The 8,310-nt window shown below is 36.8% G+C and overlaps 1 pseudogene; it reads right to left on the reverse strand.

Moving 5' to 3' along the window:
* Positions 1–269: 269 nt before the first annotated feature.
* Positions 270–5,588, reverse strand: LOC149558972 (L-type lectin-domain containing receptor kinase IX.1 pseudogene; annotated as a pseudogene).
* Between the last annotated feature and the right edge of the window lie 2,722 nt (positions 5,589–8,310).

The following is an 8,310-nucleotide window of genomic DNA, read 5'->3' on the forward strand; positions in this document are numbered from 1 at the left end:
CTCTTTGTTTAATTAGGAGCATAAGGCGGATTGTACTTTGTTTACGTTAACCAGAAAAAAACACCTATTTTTAATTTACATCAGCATTAAAGACGTTGTCCAAAGATATCCAAATCTGAAGAAACGCTCCAGTATAACAGTGAGAATAAAAAGTTGCTATATCTGATTTATTTAGGAAAAAAGCAATTTATAATTTTATGATACAGTTCAGAAGTAGTGTCATTGTATATTTATACTTCTAATGAAGTAGGGCTCTAGAAGTCGAGATTTCATGGCATTGAAGACGTGAAAACTGACGAATTTGAGATGATGTCAGGACGAAGGCGCTGGCTGTACACGGCGACAGGCAAACCCAGAGGAACATATGGCAGTTCAGCTTCCCCTTTCAATATCTTTCTGACCTCCCTCATTTTGGGCTTTGACGCAGGGTCTGGGTGAGAGCACAGCAGCCCCACGAACAGCATCCTCTCCATTTCCTTCTCGTTATACTTTCCACCCAGTTTCTCATCCGCAGCACATAAAGTCTTTCCGCGTCCGTATAAATCCCAAACCCATTATACCAGTCTACAACTGTGTTCTTTTAGAGATCGGTCAACTGGTCTCCTTACGCAGGCAATTTCTAGAGTGACTGCCCCAAAGCTGAACACGTCCGTCTCCGGACTGGCCTTCCCTGTCATTACACACTCGGGCGACAAATACCCAAGTGTCCCCGCCACCACGGTCGTATGAGAAGCTTCATTATGACGCTCCACAAGTGTTGCCAAACCAAAGTCCCCTAACTTGGCATTAAAATTGGAATCCAACATAACGTTGCTTGCCTTGATGCCTCGATGAACAACAAGCTGGTTCCATTCCTCGTGGAGATAAACAAGAGCAGAGGCCAAGTCACAGGCAATATTATACCTCCTGTCCCAATCCAGAGCACCCTTCTTTTCCGCAAAGATATAATTATCCAGACTCCCGTTAGGCAGGTACTCGTAGACCAGCAGCAACTCGCCTTTTTTATGGCACCATTCTAAAAGCTGCACAAGGTTACGGTGTCTCAGCCTGCTGATGATAGCAACCTTAGAAACATACTCCTTTCTTCCTTGACTCGACCCTTGGGATATTTTCTTCACAGCAACCACTTCCTTTGTTCCAGGCAGCACGCCCCTATACACTCCACCGAAGCCTCGTTGACCAAGCTTTTCATTCTCGCTGAAATTTCCTGCTGCGGTACAGAGCTCCGGATAGGAGAATTTCCGAGGTCCCTGAGAAAACCATTGGTCCAGTTCCAAATCGCCCTCTTCACTTTCTTCACCTCCACTTTCAGTTTTTCTGAAGCATTGCCGCCAGCCGATCAATACGAAACCGCAGACGGCCAAAGCGCTGCAGAAGACTACTGCAATTATTATAACCCGAGAATGGCTTGTTTTTCTTGCCGTTTTCCGGGCTTGCAGCTGGAACAGATGATAATTTCATGAATATTGACAAGAGAAATCCCAGGTGTTCACAGTGTGTGTCTCAGACGACAAACCTGTTGAAGCCGAGAGGCCAACCTTGATGTTGGCTGGAAGCGCCTCCCGCAGATCAATGTCAAAAGATAAGATTGGGATATCAGGCTTAGAGACGCTAGTGGCATTTGGGTTAAAATAGAGAAACACACGTAGCCTCTTTACTCCTCCATCACAATCCACCCACGCGTCCTATTGCTCTCCATTCTTGAGATTCTTATCCCAAGACTAGACTGTCCTACGCTGGCCAGCCAAACCTTTACATTGGAGGAAATATTATTGACGTCAACACCCACATGGGTGTCACCTGGATCCCGGCCATTGAAGTAAGTATCAAATTCCACGGAAACCATCTGATAGAATGATCCATTAAATGTTGTCTCGTTAAACAATCCAGGACCTCCTCCCGTAGCGTTCAAGGGTTGATTCAACTCGAAAGGCGCCATAAAGAAAGCAAGCCCGTCTCCAAAATGGCTTTGATTATCATTGCCCCTGCCGACAATGAATTGGAAATGGGTAAAGAAATTCGGCAGAGCTCGAGAAGTGTTGTCCCAAAGCGGAACCGCTTTATTGTAAACCGCCCAGCCCAAGCTACTTTCAAGTTTCCCTGTTACTTGGTTCTTGGTTAGTTGTATGAGCTTCTCTCCTTGAAAGTAGGCATCATTTTCGATGACGAAATCCCTGCTTGGAGGGAATGTAAAGCTAATGTTTTCCGCATGTGTGATAAAAATAAGAGTTGCGGCAAAGAGAAGAGGAGGGAACGAGGAGCATCACAGAGTTCCGCCATTCCATGATGGAATGGTGATGCAGAGCCTTCTGTATTTATCTTTAAAGAATCTTAGTTCAACTCAAAGGATTCACAATAGGCTGGTACACCCTCAAGGAAACAAGAACATCTCAAAGATTACAACAAAGAACCTTGACATTATACACCAATAAAGACAACATCTTCACTCACACAATCAGATTGCTATGTCTGATTGCATTGTTCCAAATTAGTAATTCTAAAACATACCCAAAGCTGAGACCAATCCAATAAGCAAATTATAAATTATATACTCTGAACCGAGACCCATATTTTTTGTCATAAATCAGGAGCCAAACCATTAACCCTTCCTAGGGAATCAAATAACTTTCTCAAAATAAATTTAAATAATACCAAACCAATTCTGCAGTATCCATTTCTAAGTCTAGTTTCCAAATATATAAGTTATCTTCTTTTCTCATTCATAAATCATTGTATAATATCAAATCTTTTTCTGCAATACCATTGAAGGCATTTAAAAACCAGTTTTCACTCAAATCTTCATAACTTTCGCAAATCTAAATGAAAATGATTCAAACCAGTTGGAAATGAAAGGTAGTTCACATATCTTTCCAATGAATATCATTAGAGATCCCGAGTCTCCAAAATATGTCCACACCACATGCTGCTACATGACTATATTCAGCGAATCTCAAATCTGCAAACATCCACTTTCACCAAAATACCCATAACTTATTCATTTCTTCATAAAATTGAACCAAACCAAAAGCATGAGAAGAAGGATTCATCATACTATATATCCATTACTATATTACATGGTTTTCAGGCTGTACATGGCTGTACAAGGCCTGAAAACTACTTTAAAACTTAAAAAAACCAATCAAAACCACAACAATAAAATGCACCAAAAATGTATCAAAGTATTTCCTCTTCTCCAAATTTGATTTGGTTCGACCATACAATAGGTTTTATATCCATTTGACAGTTATAAACCGTCTTAACTACCCCCAAGACCAACCATATACCTTTTTACATCATTTTCTATTATTAGTAACTTTCTCAATGTTGCATTTTACAACTTTTTATGCAACTTTTACATTTTTGACAAAAATGGCTTCATAGCCTTTACAACTTGACCCAAATACAATATAAATGACTCAAATGTATTTAATATCACAAATAATGAATCTTAACTTTCTCATGTTCTTGTATTTAATGTGCTCCTGCACCATACTCCCAAACTTGAAAAGTTTCCAAGTCTCTTGGAATGGTGTGCCATAACCTGCAAAAGAAAAACAACAATAATGACAAAAATCTTCATCGTCACCTTCATTTGACTTTTCCTCTTCATGCCTTTAATACCATCATCTTTTTCCTTAAGGACACATGACTTTCCTCAAAATTATCTTCTCAAATACTCCTTTTAGTGGAGCATTAATGGCTGCAACTTCCACGGTGCCTTATCAGTAAGAGATCCATCTTTACCATTGCTACTTCAAACTCTCCCCTATGCCTCACCTAGGAGTCCTCCTCTTTCCCTCACTAGTCTCTTGGCAATCAACTAGACCAATCCTTGGCCCTTGACCATTCATCTTACCCAATAATAGATCTTGGAAGATGTCTCACCTTCTTTGTGCCATGCACCTTCTACCTAGCTTTATCTCCATTGGTGAATGGTTATGATAGACCTTCTCTTGTCTACCCATACATTCCAACCTTCATATGCAGCAAGATGGATAAGCACCTACAACCAAAACCCATCAACAAAAAAAATACCAATTCTTCAAGGTCCTGGTGTGGATTGCCTCCCTCGGTGCTCTACCCACACACTCAAGATCTTCAAGCTCTGATACCAATCTGATGTAGAGAGCTCAATAGAAGGGTGAAATAGCCCAATCTAACTTAACAAACTGTTCTCTTATCAATTCTCACAAACCAAACATGGTAATTGATCCAAAGAACATCGCTAGTATTCATTCACATCTGTATATTATTTTTTCTTACTTCATTTTCTAAGTAATGACCAGAGATTTCTGTCTTGTTCCATATTCCAATAATCAACACTAATAACTTCATAAACAATCTCAACTGAAGGTTATATTCTACAATTTCATCTCACCCGTTTGATGACTATCACAAGTTTATGGCTCCAGATCTTTGAATCAAAAGTAATACCAATTTCAAACATTTCATCAATTACTTGACTATTGAATAATAATTGAAATATAGGCAAAACAAATGAAACAAGGAAGAACCGAAAGATATAAACAGAGAATCGCATCCTTTCATTCATTGTTTTGTTCTCCTTTACATTCTTTCCCCCTCTGATTCGCATTCCATCCTACGCTACTCTATTCTTATCGGCCTCTTCATTTCATAGATCAAGAGCTTTTAAAATACTCCAACCTAATAGCTAACTCAAAACTGATTGCTAGCTTCCCTTATGCCAACTGAATTGACTAATAATGAAGTTGTTAACTTCATGATTATATAAAACTCTTTATTTATTATATCTTAGACTACTACCCTAACCCTATTACATCATTCTAGACACAAGAATGGCTAACCGAGCCATATTACAATAAAATAACCATAATCTTTGAATTTTTTCCTATTGCTGGAGGCCCTTGCATCATACTCCCAGGGATAGAAAAATTCAAGTCCCGTTGAATTGTTCTAATCTTCTTCCGAGTTCTCCAATTGTATGAAGGCAATGTTGTCACCATAAGAAAAACTGAACTGATGTCGCTCCACACAACATGCTGATTCCAAACTATAGAATAAATATGCTTTATGGTATCTTCATTGAATCTTGGAAGAAATATATTTAACAACCTCATATCACCTACATAAAAATACCAATCCACAATCTGATCTTTTTCCTGTTTGTAAATCTCTAGAGCATCACATTCATCAACAAATACTTCATTCCTATCATTAGTAGTCTTCTCTTCAGCATTTGATCTTTGCGCTACATCTTTTCCTTCCTGATCATTTGTGTCAACATCTCCATCATCCAAGAAAATAATTTCTTCAACCATACCTGTCACCAACTCTCCTTCATCTGCAAGAACCTTTTCCTCACAAGGTTCAACAACAACCTCTTGCTGTTCACTCTCACTCTCACTCTCTACACCAGCATTCATCTACTGTCCGTGCCCTTCCAATGGAATGTGTACCACTTCTTGATCCTTGTCTTCATCAAAAAATTCATCTTCATCTACTGTTTGCTCCAAAAGCAATGCTATCCTCTCCCACTTTGCAATACTCTTATCTAACTCTTCTTTAAGATTCCTGTAACTTTTTTCTTCTTGTTCTTCCAAAACCATTCTTAGGCTTCTCAACTTCTCTTGTCTCATCCATTCTATTTCTTTCTTTCTTGCTTCTTCTTCCTTCTTCTTTCTTTCTCTTTCTTATCTCTCCTTCTTATCGCCATACAAGTACTCCTTTAATGCCTTAATCAGTTCTCTTTCACTCCTTGTCAAAACCATCTTCTCAAGCCAATCTAGGGTTCTTTAGATATCCAACCACCACCTTGGAACACTCTCGGAGGATAGTTCTACTCCAAGCAAAACAAGGGACCTTCAACCTACCAAATCCTAGATATTCTTCCCAGACCTTTTCCTGTGCTCTGATACCAATTTGATGCAGAGCCCTCTATATTTATCTTCAAGGAATTTTAGTTCAACTCAAGGGATTCACAATAGGCTGGTACACCCTCAAGGAATCAAGAACATCTCAAAGATTACAACAAAGAACCCTGACATTATGCACCAATAAAGACAACATCTTCACTCACACAATCAGATTGCTATGTCTGATTGCATTGTTCATAACTTCAGTTCTAAATATCTTCTTGAAAACCCCTTTGGAGGAATTGTTCCAAATTAGTAATTCTAAACCATAACCAAAGTTGAGACCAATCCAATAAGCAGATTATAAATTATATACTCTGAACCAAGACCCCATATTTTCTGTCATAAATCAGGAGCCAAACCATTAACCCTTCCTAGGGAATCAAATAACTTTCTCAAAATAAATTTAAATAATACCAAACCAATTCTGTAGTATCCATTTCTAAGTTTAGTTTCCAAATATATAAGTTATTTTCTTTTATCGTTCATAAATCATTGTATAATATCAAATCTTTTTCTGCAACACCATTGAAGGCATTTAAAAACTAGTTTTCACTCAAATCTTCACAACTTTCCCAAATCTATATAAAAATGATTCAAACCAGTTGAAAATGAAAGGTAGTTCACATATCTTTCCAATGAATATGATTATAGATCTTTAGTCTCCAAAATATGTCCGCACCACACGCTGCAACATGACTATATTCAGCGAATCTCAAATCTGCAAACATCCACTTTCACCAAAATACCCATAACTTATTCATTTCTTCATAAAATTGAACCAAACCAAAAGCATGAGAAGAAGGATTCATCATACTATATATCCATTACTATATTACATGATTTCCAATCTGTACATTCCGTACAAGGCCTAGAAACTACTCTAAAACTTTAAAAAACCAATCAAATCCACAACAAGAAAATGCACCAAAAATGTATCAAAGTATTTCCTCTTCTCCAATTTGATTTGGTTCAACCATACAATGGTTTTTATATTCATTTGATAGTTATAAACCTTCCTAACTACCTCCAAGACCAACCATATACCTTTTTACATCATTTTCTATTATTGGCAACTTTCTCAATGTTGCATTTTACAACTTTTTACACAACTTCTACATTTTTGACAAAAATAGCTTCATAGCCTTTACAACTTGACCCAAATACAATATAAATGACTCAAATGTATTTAATATCACAAATAATGAATCTTAACTTTCTCATGTTCTTGTATTTAATGTGCTCCTGCACCAAATGGTCGAGTTCTGGATGTAATAAATTATTATGGCACATGTGAGTTAGATCCTATAGATTACATAGACACAGATGTAATGAATTGTTTTGGATACCATAATTATCTCTTTAACTTGGTGGGTCGGCCAGATTCCATAGACACATAACGCCAAAAGATGAAGGCGGTTCTGTTACTCATCACTCATATAAGCCGGTTGGTGTTTTTAGTCAATGATGTTACTTGCTTTTAGTCGTATTGTTTTGTTAATATGGCATGCAAGGATTGCCTTTCTATCTTTGCTAAGATTGAGTATTTATTATTGGAATAGTTTATTATACAATTTGTTAATTGAATAGACCAAAAACAAGAAAGATTTAAGATATATAAATCAGGAAGAAATATGTTATTCATAAATGGAAAAAATGTAAATAAAATAAAAATATATTGATGCGATTCAGTTGTAAAAATAACTAGCTTATCATTCTCAAGGTGCTTCAAGAATGAATACTCTTGGCGTAATATATATAGAGAGATATATACAAGGTAGTGGCAATTGTAGTGCAACAGGAAAAGTATTTTTATAAAAATTTCTATATTTTTAAAGTTAGTGCCGAATTATTTATTTCTTTTTAAATATAGTTTAATAAACTTATTATAAAATTATTCTTGAAGATTTTATTTTTTAATTCTATATATGGTGTTTATTTGCATCACTTTAGTTCAATTTTATTTTAAACATATTGTTACGTAAAATGTTATATTGAAGAATAGAGTTATAGTTAGGGTTAGGGTTAGAATTAGAGTTAGGGTTGGCATTAATATTTAAATTAGGGTTGGTGTTAGGGCTATTGTTAGGGTTTGAGTTATGGATAGGGTTAGAGTTACAGTCAGGAATAGAGTTACACTTAAGAGTCAGGGTTAGCATTAGGGTTAGAGCTAGGGTTATTTTTAGGATTACAAATCTTGTTAGAATTAGAGTTCGAGTTAATGTTAGGATTAGGGTTATAATTTGGAATACAAATATAGTTAGGATTAGAATTAGAGTTAGGGTTAGGGCTAAGGTAAGGACAAGGGTAAGAATAAGGGTCTAAGTTACAAATATAGTTAGGGTTAGGATTAGAATTAGAGTTAGGGTTTGAGTTAGAGGTAGAGTTAGAATTGGAACTTGAATAAGGGCTAGAG

Source organism: Cupressus sempervirens, chromosome 5 (assembly GCF_028749045.1).
Source record: "Cupressus sempervirens isolate cs-2001-9-10 chromosome 5, ASM2874904v1, whole genome shotgun sequence".
NCBI classification, from domain to species: domain Eukaryota; kingdom Viridiplantae; phylum Streptophyta; class Pinopsida; order Cupressales; family Cupressaceae; genus Cupressus; species Cupressus sempervirens.